Genomic DNA, 13,288 nt, shown 5'->3' with positions numbered 1-13,288 from the left:
GGTCAAAATTAATGGGCTGTATATAGACATTCTACGCTATGCAGATGACATTGCTGTAGTCACGGAGACAAAAGAAGATCTAGAGGAAGTCCTCAGAACAATGGAAAAAATTCTATGTGATCAGTATGGAATGAGAATAAACAAGAAAAAGACTAAAGTGATGGTATGCAGTACAGGAGCAGAATATGAACCTCTGAGAATGAGAATTGGAAGAGAGGAGATGGAAGTGATAGAGGAATTTACTTGCCTGGGAAGCAAAATCACAAGAGATGGTAGAAGTCGGAAAGAATTTGAGACCTGAATACAAAAGGCCAAAATTGCGTTTAATCGGAGAAGGAACATACTCACCAGCAATAACATCAGTCTGAAAATAATGAAACGTATCATGAAAGGTTTCGTTTGGAGTGTGGCCCTACACGGATGTGAAACTTGGACAGTTGGAAGAGAGAAGACGGCTAGAGGTCCTGGAGATGTGGTGCTATAGGATGATGAAGATAAACTGGAGAGACAAAGTAACAAATGAAGAAGTGCTTAGAAGAGTACAGGAAACCAGATCTCTGTGGAGGGTCATCCAAACAAGAAGAGACAAACTTGTAGGGCACATCCTACGACACGACAACATCATTGGAACAATAGCAGAACGAGCTATTGAGGGAAGGAATCTGCGGGGGCGACCAAGGATAGCATACATGCAACAGACCATGAATGACGTTGGCTGTAATTGGATGTAAAACATACGTGGAAATGAAGAGGAAGGTAGACAGAAGAGAGGAATGGCGCTCTGCTGCAAACTAACCTCAGGATTGAACACTACAAGAAGAAGACGTAAACAGCTCAATCGGCAGAAAGCAATACATTGCGAAGCCAGATGGCACTTACCCAGCGCAAGCGCGCTCACTGTATGTGTAATACAGGCGGCGTGTCAAGATGGAACTGTGGAAGCGGCAGACGCGTATAGCGACATGGAGGAAAGATTCGTGCAGAACTCGCATGCTCATCCTCGGGTAACGGTGGCTGAGCTGATGGGAAAGCTGGGGTGATCCCTTTCACTCCAAGTCATTTTCGTGCTAAGCCTTAAAATGGTTTCATATTTGATTTTTTTTTTGGGAGGGGGGGGGGGGGGGGAACCGCAACTTATGATCGAATAACTGGTTTTTTACCAGTTCGTTTTTCAGTCCTTTTTAGGTAAACGAGAGACAGTGAGCTACACAATTTTACATAATCCCATATACGGTCAGTTTTTGATCACTTTTTCGATATAATGGGGGCCCGTCGGATCACCAAATACTATTATTCATGGGGAGTGGAATTAATTGGTGTTTTACCTACCTGATAGTTTATTAGGAATTTCTTCTTTTCAGCTTTCGTTCCTTCGAGGTATCATGAGAGCGTTCTATGTTATTTTGTGCTATTATCTTTGACGTCCGCTTTTTAGCGAAAAATAACTGCTGGCTATGAACACTATATCATCCCATCCTCTTGTTTCGATCGGACCATGACCATGACTTGATTTTGTGAGTTTGTTTGTCCCGTATATCTATTTTGTAAAAAATATAAAAATATAAAAAATAACAACGAAAAAACCGCCTCCTCTTGCTGCACTGTATTTTATTCTCCCAGACGCGTTTCGCTTGGCACTTTAAGAAATCATCAGTGGGATCTACACTACTGGCCATTAAAATTGCTACACCACGAAGATGACCTGCTACAGACGCGAAATTTAACCGACAGGAAGAAGATGTTGTGATATGCAAATGATTAGCTCTTCAGAGCATTCATACAAGGTTGGCGCCGGTGGCGACACATACAACGTGCTGGCATGAGGAAAGTTTCCAACCGATTTCTCATACACAAACAGCAGTTGACCGGCCTTGCCTGGTGAAACGTTGTTGTGATAGCTCGTGTAAGGAGGAGAAATGCGTACCATCATGTTTCCGCCTTTGATAAAGGTCGGATTGTAGCCTATCGCGATTGCGGTTTATCGTATCGCGACATTGCTGCTCGCATTGGTCGAGATCCAATGACTGTTAGCAGAATATGGAATCGGTGGATTCAGGAGGGTAATACGGAACGCCGTGCTGGATCCCAGCGGCCTCGTATCACTAGCAGTCGAGATGATAGGCATCTTATCCGCATGGCTGTAACGGATCCAAGCTCTGTTTACAGCATCATGATGGTCGCATCCGCGTTTGGCGACATCGCGGTGAACGCACATTGGAAGCGTGTATTCGTCATCGCCATACTGGCGTATCACCCGGCGTGATGGTATGGGGTGCCAATGGTTACACGTCTCGGTCACCTCTTGTTCGCATTGACGGCACTTTGAACAGTGGACGTTACATTTCAGATGTGGTACGACCCGTGGCTCTACCCTTCATTCGATACCTGCGCAACCCTACATTTCAACAGGATAATGCACGACCGCATGTTGCAGGTCCTGTACTGGCCTTTCTCGATACAGACAATATTCGACTGCCGCCCTGGCCAGCACATTCTCCAGATCTCTCACCAACTGAAAACGTCTGGTCAATGGTGGCCGAGCAACTGGCTCCTCACAATACGCCAGTCACTATTCTTGATGAACTGTGGTATCGTGTTGAAGCTGCATGGGCAGCTGTACCTGTACACGCCATCCAAGCTCTGTTTGACTCAATGCCCAAGCGTATCAAGACCGTTATTACGACCAGAGGTGGTTGTTCTGGGTACTGATTTCTCAGGATCTATGCACCCAAATTACGGGAAAATGTAATCACATGTCAGTTCTAGTATAATATATTTGTCCAATGAATACACGTTTATCATGGTCATTTCTTCTTGGTGTAGCAATTTTAATGGCCAGTAGTGTATAATGATGCAGTTATGATACACTTTTGATTTGATATGTATTATTCGTAGATTATAAAACCACTTCTCGCTTTTTATGTAAATAAGTGGTTACTTACAGTTCTTCCCGTTTTTAGTTGGCATCAGCGTTCCCTCTCGTCTGGTCACATGGTGGAGGTCGCACTACTACTCTATTTACGAAACATAGCATGTTTTTATGTTGTTCTTCCCACTTTTAATTTTGTTTGCCCTTGTTGTTGTGATGCACTATGAATCTTCTGTCGCTAATATAGACATTTGATCGAAAGCTGTGACCTCAAGACGTAACTACTTTTAGTTCAATATGTATTTAATCCTTTGGTTTGTTTATGTACATGTTGCCAACCTAACCAAGTATGTTTGTATATGTGTGTGTGTGTGTGTGTGTGTGTGTGTGTGATATATATATATATATATATATATATATATTATACACTTGCAAGGATTTTTTTTTGTTGAGCTGTAGAATTTTGAATATGAGTTGAAAGTTATTGTGTTCAGTTGATTTGGGTTTTGGTTTAAGTGTTTTGTGGAGATGTTCATGGATAAATAAATGGAAAGAGGTGATATTATTATTGTGATAATAGTCCTCTGTTGCATTGTTACTGTATTTTTTATCTAATTGTGTAAACAATGAGTTGTTTGACATATGTACTTGATCATTCAACAGGATTTTCCATATGTGGTAATTTTCTTACAGGGTTAGGAGGTGTTTTTTATTGTTAAATATAATTACATTCAAGTCTTCTTCTCTATTGGTTAGTTCGTGATTGAGTTCTCTTAGTCGTTCAGCAGATGTGGAGAGATTTGTCCCATACTTCCAGGCTCATGTGTGTTCTTTGCATCTGATATCAGTGTTATGCTGTTTGTCCTATGTTTCTGCCATCACAAGTGTTACACTATAATTGATATATATCTGCTTTCTGGTATATATCTCTGTTTTTGCCAGCTTTTGGGGTCTATCTTTTGGTAGAATTATCCGTTGTGAATGCTGTGTTTATTCCCTGTCTTTTGAAAATGGTGATTTTATCCGTGAGATGTGTTCATACGTCATTGTGTACCATCTTGTGTCACTCTGAGCCATCTCTTATATTTTCCTGGTTATTCTGTGTAGTTTTTATGGTACTGAGTGTTTGTGATTGTGTTTGGTTCTGTTGTGATATTGTCAATGGTTTTGTGCATTCTTCTTTTATTTTACTTTTAATTTTCTTGTTTAGCTTTGTGACTATGTTACTATTGTACTCATTGTTTTGGGCTATCTGCTTTATTTTGGCTTCTTTTTTGTATTTGTCTTTGTTGAGTGGGACCCTGTTGAGTTTGTGGAGCATGTGTCAAAGTGCTGCTTGCCTTTGTGAGTGCTTTGAGGATTGGGGGATGATAATGTCAGTTGCTGTGGGTTTTCAGCAAATTTCAAACATGTGCTTTTTGATAATTGTATTCAGAAAGTTAATTTGGTTATCTGTTCTCTTTCCATTGTGAATTTTATATTTTTATGTACCTTGTTGATGTTAGTATATAATTTCTCAATTTTTGTTTGTGATTCATCTTCTATGCAGAGGATGACATCAATATACATGAACCAATAGTATGTTGTATTATCTTGCTACTATTTTTGTGAAAATGATCTGTTCAATGTGGTTTATAAAAATTTTGATAAGGCTCCTGATGTTAAGGACCCTATTGGTAATCCATCTTTATGTAAATAAAATTCTTTATTGAACTGGAAGTAATTCTGTTTTGTTATGAGCTTTATTAATGTGAGTACTTCCTTAATCTCTCCATCAGGGAGTTGACTGCGTGTTTTCAGTTTCTTGTCTATGATCTCTATTGTTTCTGATACTGGGATGTTGTAATACATAGTTTTTATATCAAATGAGAGGAATGTTACTGTGTCTGGGCTTTTATATATATTTTATTTGTTTATGAGCTGTGTAGTTTTTTAAAGGTTCTGTCTTCTTGTGCTTTGAAATATTTAGACAGTAATTTTAGCAAGTATCCTGCTAGCTTGTAAGTGGGGGATTTTCTGAATTCCAGTATTGGTCTTGCTCGAAGGTTTGGTTTGTGGAACTTTGGTTGGCATCGGAGGACAGGTGCAGTGGGATTAATCTGTGTCAGCTTTCTTTTGTCATGTTATCCAGTGTGGCAATGTTTTTTACTTTTGTCTGAAATCTATTTATTAGGATTGATTTTAATTTTGTAATGTTATTTTGTGAGATGAATTCTTGTGTTTTTTGAATGTACTGTTCTTTGTTTATCAGTACTGCTGTGTTTCCCTTGTCTGCTTTTGAAATGATGACATCTTAATTTGGAAGTTTTTTTGTAAGTGTTTTGAATGCTAAAGATTCTGGGTTTGTGTGTTTTTTGTGTTGTGTTTTCATATTGGATATTATATTATGGATTTCTTTTTTGCTACTAGTTATGTAGTTAATAGGTTGTTAGCACTGATGTTTTCTCTCCTGTCTTCCCTTGTCAATATACTTTCTGCTTCTATGCTTAAATGTTTTATTTAGTTTTCATCTATTTCTGAATTTACATTGTATTTTAATCCTTTTTTCTACAGTTGTTTTTCTTTACTGTGTATTTGTGTGTCTCTAAGGTTTATTAATCTTGGGTAGAATTTATGTGTGTGTGTGTTTGTGTTGATTGTGTGTAGAGTCATTGTGTTGTGATTGGAGTTTTTTTGAGTTGACTAATTTTTATTCTATGAACTGTTTCCGTTCTTTGTACAACAGTTTTTGTGTGACTTTCGATGTTGTTGACCACATGGGAGAAAACTGCCATATCATTAATAATGTTTGCAAGTTACAGATGTTTCTTATATAACTCGTAATTTAGCTGTTGTTTTGTAGAGAATAGGGATTTGATTTCGAATTTTAACCACATTTTATGAGCGACACGAATTGCTTTTTTAGCGCTGGATGAACTATTTTTTATCTTTACCTTGTTGTATATAGGTACAAGATCATTATTTTGTATATTGTGTTGAATTTTATGTGTTGTGTAACTTTATGAACGTTCTGAATTTGTGGTATAGACCACAGGAAAATGCCTGGCATGGCATGAATAATGAGCTGGTTTGCGCGGCCATCCTCCCCAGTAACCGCAGAAATATTTATTTTGTAAATAAAAAACGCCTTCTCTTGTTGCACTGTTTGAAAAGTGGGAAGAAAAATCTTCGAAACACAAAACCATGCTTATGTTTCGTAAATTGAACGGTAGTGGGGCCTCCAGCACTTGACCAGACGAGAGGGACGCAGATGCCAAATAAAAACGCGAAGAACTGTAAATAACCACTGATCTCCATAAAAAGCGAGAAGTGAACTGTTTTGCAATCTATGAATAATACATATCGAAACAAAAGTGTATTGTAACTGTGTCATTGTGGATCCCACTGATGACGCCGTAAGTGAAAAAGACGAAATGCGCCTGGGGGAATAAAGTAAAGTGCAGCAAGAGAAGACGTTTTTTATTTATAAAATAAATATTTCTGTACTTGTTGCGGAGAATGGCCACGCAGAAGCAGATTTGGTCCGTCTCTAAGACAGCGCCATCTCGTAGTGCGGAGGCGGACGAGCGCTGCGCCTGCGCTGTTGTGCTTAGCGGGGCGCGCTCTAGTGGGAAAGTTGTGTACGCGCTGGCTACGCGGAACTATGTACACAACACAAATGAAGCGGTCTCATCTTCAAAAAGTTCAAAGAAGGTCGTGAAGACGTTGAGCATCACGAACGCGCCGGGCGCCCCAGCATATCATCAGCTGACGAAATCGTGGAAAAAGTGAGACAAATAATCATGAACGATCACCGAAGCACAGTCGGGGATTTCACTGATGTCGAAGTTTCTGTTGGCTCACACTGTAACGACACGAGTCAAGATAGATGTAATGGAACTTGAATAGCGTATTTGCCTCTATTGGTTACGGTAGAGAGATCGATCTTTCGCTCCTGTCTGTATATTTTTGTATAATATTGCATGAATAAAGGCTGGGCGAGTGTAAAGCTATCGTTAAAAACGCACGCCACGCGATTTGTTAGTATTTGGTCGGTCATAATAATGATAACATGCTTTTGAATACAATTAAAATATAACGGCGATACCTGTTTAGTGTTATTGGAAATAATATGTAGTAAATTAATGAGTAAGGTAGCCGATCCTATAAGAAGAGGTAAAATTGGGCATATTGAGGTGTTTTGCTTTATATCGACGAAGCCGATGATACGGCGTCATTTTTTCGTTTACTCTTGGAAATAAACAAGTAAAGAAGTGCTAATTGTGCGTTGTGAAAAAATATAGGGTCGAGTTTTAAGAAACTACGATATACGATCAGAGTAACATTTAGATACACGAAATGGCGGATAGCGAAGTGTGGTCATTAAATTGAGTACACCTACAGGGCGGTCAATTCCGGGATAAATCTATACGCATCTCACGAGGGACGCAGTATTGAGACCTTTTTTTTTTCTTTTTTAATTATATCGCGGAGAGCTGGCTCCAATTTATGAAAAGGAGAAAGACGTTAACTTTTACGCGAACTCTTAATAATAGCGGACCGGAGAGAAAAGTGTGTAATTGTCTTACGCCTAACAAACATTCGTGGAGGGCGGTGGCTAAACTAGAAGAGTCAGTTACAAAATACTGTATCATTATCATTGGCTGTTGGTGTCGAGCAACCAATACTGTTCATCAAAGGGTTTCGATGGAACTTGGGAGTTAGGGTTCAGGCACTCACATATACTCCACATCAGAGTGTGAATGAATGGTGAATTCGAAATAAAACTGTGAACAAAGTTACGTTAAATAAAACAGAAGAAACAAGACAGTTTGGTCGTATCTGTTATTATTCCATAAACTGTAACATTTCGTATCGTTGTACGAAGCCTTTGTAGACGATCTTTATGACAATTTGCTTCGAAGGGATCTCGTTACGAGTTAAGTTTTGGGGACCTGGTCAAGAGGGGGTAATTCGTAGAATCTACCTACTGCAGCTATTCTGGAATCAGGTGCTACCGTGACCGTTGTGTGTTGTCAATGACTTAAGGTTACCATATCTCATGCTCTAAGATCGACGCGCCTTCCCACTTGGTATAAGGGTGCCTCACGGCAACAACGACAACACCGACGACGAAGGAAGATACGGTAGAACACCGTGAGACTTTTTCGGCTGTTCTATTCATGGAACTTGTGACAGCAAAAACTTCTTCCAAATTGTTGAACTTACGATCAAGAACAGTGCCGAATGCAAAGTGCTCAGGAACTGCTAGGTAAAGTCGGCAGGAATGTGGAAACACCGACAAGTGTCGTGACAGGTACAGAAGCGTAGGTTTACAGATATGACTCGAAACTAATGTTGAGTAGTCCCAGTGGAAGCATGGTCTCCAAGTAGCGCAACAAAACCATTTCCAGTCAATGATCGGTTCAGTTGTACCAGAGGAATCAGCCCATTCCATATATCTACATCTCTACATCTACATCCATACTCCGCAAGCCACCTGACGGTGTGTGGCGGAGGGTACCTTGAGTATCTCTGTCGGTTCTCCCTTCTATTCCAGTCTCGTATTGTTCGTGGAAATAAGGATTGTCGTTATGCCTCTGTGCGGGCTTTAATCTCTCTGATTTTATCCTCATGGTCTCTTCGCGAGATATACGTAGGAGGGAGGAATATACTGCTTGACCCCTCGGTGAAGGAATGTTCTCGAAACTTCAACGAAAGCTCGTACCGAGCTACTGAGCGTCTCTCTTGTAGAGTCTTCCACTGGAGTTTACCAATCATCTCCGTAACGCTTTCGCGATTACTAAATGATCCTGTAACGAAGCGCGCTGCTCTCCGTTGGATCTTCTCTATCTCTTCTATCAAATCTATCAACCCTATCTTGTACGGATCCCACACTGCTGAGCAGTATTCAAGCAGTGGGCGAACAAGTGTACTGTAACCTACTTCCTTTCTTTTCGGATTGCATTTCCTTAGGATTCTTCCAGTGAATCTCTGTCTGGCATCTGCTTTACCGACGATCAATTTTATCTGATAATTCCATTTTAAATCACTCCTAATGCCTACTCCCAGATAATTTATGGGATTAACTGCTTCCAGTTTTGACTATAAGAAGGGATCGGTTGGTAGGACGTGTTCTGAGGCATCAAGGGATCACCAATTTAGTACTGGAGGGCAACGTGGAGGGTAAAAATCGTAGAGGGAGACCAAGAGATGTATCCACTACGCAGATTCAGAAGGATGTAGGCTGCAGTAGGTACTGGGAGATGAAGAGGCTTGCACAGGATAGAGTAGCATGGAGAGCTGCATCAGACCAGTCTCAGGACTAAAAACCACAACAACAACAGTTGCTGACATACTGTAGCTAAATAATAAGGGATCTTTCTTTCTATGTATTCGCAGCACATTACACTTGTCTACATTGAGGTTCAATTGCCATTCCCTGCACCATGCGTCAATTCGCTGCAGATCCTCCTGCATTTCAGTACGATTTTTCATTGTTACAACCTCTCTATATACTACAGCATCATCCGCAAATAGCCTCAGTGAACTTTCGATGTTATCCACAAGGTCATTTATATATATTGTGAATAGCAACGGTCCTACGACACTCCCCTGCGGCACACCTGAAATCACTCTTACTTCGGAAGACTTCTCTCCATTGAGAATGACATGCTGTGTTCTGTTATCTAGGGACTCTTCAATCCAATCACACAACTGGTCTGATAGTCCATATGCTCTTACTTTGTTCATTAAACGACTGTGGGGAACTGTATCGAACGCCTTGCGGAAGTCAAGAAACACGGCATCTACCTGTGAACCCGTGTCTATGGCCCTCTGAGTCTCGTGGACGAATAGCGCGAGCTGGGTTTCACACGATCGTCTTTTTCGAAACCCATGCTGATATACACACAGCTGATGTAAACACAGCCCACACCATTATGGAGCCACCACCAGCTTGCACTGTGCCCAGTCTAGTTAACAACTTGGATGCATGGCTTCGTGGGGTCTGCACCACACTCGGAACCCTACCATCAGCTCTCCGCAACTGAAATCTGGACTCATCTGACCAGGCCACAGTTTTCCAGTCGTATAAGGTCAAACCGATATGGTCACCAGACCAGGAAAGGCGCTACAGGCGATGTTGTGCTGTTAGCAAAGGCACTCGCGTCGGTCGTCGCATTGTCCTAACGGATACGTTCGTCGTACGTCCCACTGAACCGTGATTTATTTTCAAAGAATATTCTTAAGAATTTACTTTATTTACTAGCGATTCATCAAGAACATTAACACATTTAATCACACTATGTAAACATGGAAGTAGTTGCCAGGGAGTAACTGATGAAATCATAACCAAATTCCTTTTAACAAATGGGAATTTTATTGACTTTAATAGTGCCTAAAAGCATTTTTTAAAAGAAACAGATTTAAAATTATAGTCACAAAGCAACCTCAAAATATCAAAGTTACAATTTATTCAGAGACAGAAAGAAACAAGTGTGTGTGTGTGTGTGTGTGTGTGTGTGTGTGTGTGGTTTGAGGCTTTCGGGCGCTAAACAGCGTGGTCATCAGCGCCCAAACGCATAGAAACAGGAAGACATGCGGTGAAGGGACGAAGACGGACAGCGAACAAGGAGAACGGCTAAAAGACACAGACCTGACGCAGTTACAAATCCTCACATACAGAGGCAAAACAAGAGGAGAAGAAAAGCACTAAAAAAGGAAAGGAAACACAAGGAAAAGAGAACAGAAATCGAAGTGAAACAAGTAGGTAATCGTGACTGGCGGACCTCTTACCTAAAACCTGGGTTAGCCAGTCACCCAGCAGCACATTAAAGTCCTTTCCCTTAAATGCGAGGCAACAAACTGGACAGGACACAAAACCGTAAGACCTTAACCACATTCGTTGCGTCGTCTTGCAAAATAGAGGGCAAATCCGGTGGCAAGGAAACCACCGCCCTCTGGTCAGAGAATAAAGGACAGTCAAGTGAAATGTGGCGGACAGTAATCTGGACACCACAAGCACTGCAGATTGGGGGGTCCTCCCGCCGGAGTAAAAAACCGTGCGTTAAGGGACTGTGCCCGATGCGGAGGCGAGTGAGGAGAACCTCATCCCCCCTGCAGGACTGGTAGGACGTACGCCAGGGCCGCGTGGTGGCCTTGACCAGACGCAGCTTATTTTCACAACTTTTGACTGTATGAGCTTTCGGTCAGAGAACCTTGCCGCTCCCTTTTGACACGGCCGTAGTTACGACCGACCCACAACAGCCTCTGAAAGACTACACCTGTGCAAATCTGCAACACACCAGATAACTTTAAACTAAGAGTTTTAACAATTTACACAAGCACACAAACCATGCACCCCTCGTAGGAGGGATGGAAATCGTACCAAACACTAACAATTAAAATATTAACCTTGCCACCGAAGGTGCAACTTGATTTTAACTTGTCAGAAAGTCTTACAGTGAGAGGGTGGCAACATAATATTGTAGAATGATCATTTAAATAAAAGCCCATGAAATGCAATCTCTACAAGGTTGGCCAAACAATAGTTAAGATGCTCTACAGCACACAGATACCGCCTCTCAAGATCATAGGCAATAATATCAAAGTTTCCAAAGATTTCAGGTATTAGGCCGTTACACTCCAAGCAATAAATTCGTTAACACACCAAATCCGACAAACATGACAGAGGCAGCTACTAACGTACGGTAGATTGATAGATTACCGAACAACCCGAATCGCAGGTTGCTCTAACCCGCCCCTACTCCACAAGGGAAAAATGGACCACCCAATTCATAAACAACCACCTTCCCGCGGGTGGGCAAACGTAGAAGAATGGTGGGACGATACGAAAGCAAAACGGCTGGTGACCTCAGCAAGAAAGCATGTAGAATTTAACAAGAGTAAATCAAACAAGATATCACCAATCACTTAACTTCTAATAAACTGCGATTTCTGGAGAAGACCAGGCGCAACACCCCCAAATCGCTCTCCCGAACCGTCCGCTGCCAGCCGCTTCAACGGACGCAGGAAGGCGGGCCGATCTCCCGTCTCACTGCGTCGCAGCTCGCACCGGCCAGACCGATGTCGTGGGTTGACTCCTGTTGCTCTCGTGTCGGCCGCGAAGCCACTACCCCTCGCTATACGGCGCGGCCCACTGGACTCACGTGGCGACCTCACATGCGCCGACGCTCAAGGCGGACAAGTTATCTTGTGTCTCCGTGCGCGACCGCCCAACCGATCGATCCAACCACCCATGACCATTGCCTGAGCAAACTCGAGCAGACTGGCGGCCTAACGTGCAGACTCAGATGCAGGAACTAAGCCCCGACCGGCCGACCACTCGCTGAGTTCTCTTACTGGCGGAGTGGAAAGACTCTCATTTTGCTGGCTTTAAAGTTTGATCCGAACGACAGACATACTAGCACTCCGAACGACAGACAGACACTAACGGCCTAACAAATGCGGACGAGAGACAGACTAGCAAGCTGGGGACGAGAGACAGACCCAGACTGACCGACTGGCGAGTTTTTTTTTTTCTTTATTGTATTTCAATTCCCCATCGGGGCGGGCTGGCAGCAGCATATGCGCTGCTCTTCAGCCGAAAGACATAGAACAAACAATAGAAGACATTTAAAAATAACAAAGGAGAGAATATGGTGAACATAGATATAAAAAAGGGGGAACATCATGGGAGGCAATAGACAAAAAACGGGGTGACTGTAAAATGGAGATAAAAAACTGTTTAAAAGTAGCACACACAAAAAGCCACACACTGCGACAATTAAAAGAACACAACGCACAGTATGACAGTATGACTGGAGCATAAAAGGTATCGACGGATGGCGTAGCACATAACAAACACTGACGGCGAACCTCAAGGCAGTACACAATTAAAATCACACCTCTTGATGCACAGGAGAAACAGCACTAAACACAACACTGATGTGGCACACTGACGATGTTCAATACAGAGGATCTGCCAGGCGCGAGGAGATGAGGGAGACCGGAAGAAGGGAGGGAGGGGAAGGGATGGGGGAGATGAGCGGGGGGCGCACGGAAGAGGGCCAGGTAGGGAGGGAAGTGGGAAGGAAAGAGGCAAGGATGGGGTGCAGGGTCTCAGGGGAGGGGGGGAAAGGAGGAAAATCCGCTGTGGGAGAAGGAGGGAAGAGGAAAAAGGGGGCCCTGGAGAGGGGGGGGGGAACAAGGCCAGGTTATAGTTGGATGGAAGGGTAGATGTCACGGCGAAGTTCGTCATCCGGGAGGGAGAGACGTGGGAAATTGCCCTGATGAAGGAGATGGAGGGTGTGGAGGTGGAGAGAGGGAGGTATACAGCGATAGAGGTGCGGCAATGGGTGGGGGGTGGAGATGAAGGAGGAAACCAGAGGGTGGGGGGGGATCAAGCCTGCAGACAATGTAAAGGATGCGGAGATGTTG

This window comes from Schistocerca piceifrons, chromosome 10 (assembly GCF_021461385.2).
Source record: "Schistocerca piceifrons isolate TAMUIC-IGC-003096 chromosome 10, iqSchPice1.1, whole genome shotgun sequence".
Taxonomy (NCBI): Eukaryota; Metazoa; Arthropoda; class Insecta; order Orthoptera; family Acrididae; genus Schistocerca; species Schistocerca piceifrons.
The sequence above is the reverse complement of the archived record's forward strand: the minus strand, read 5'-3'. Positions refer to the sequence as shown.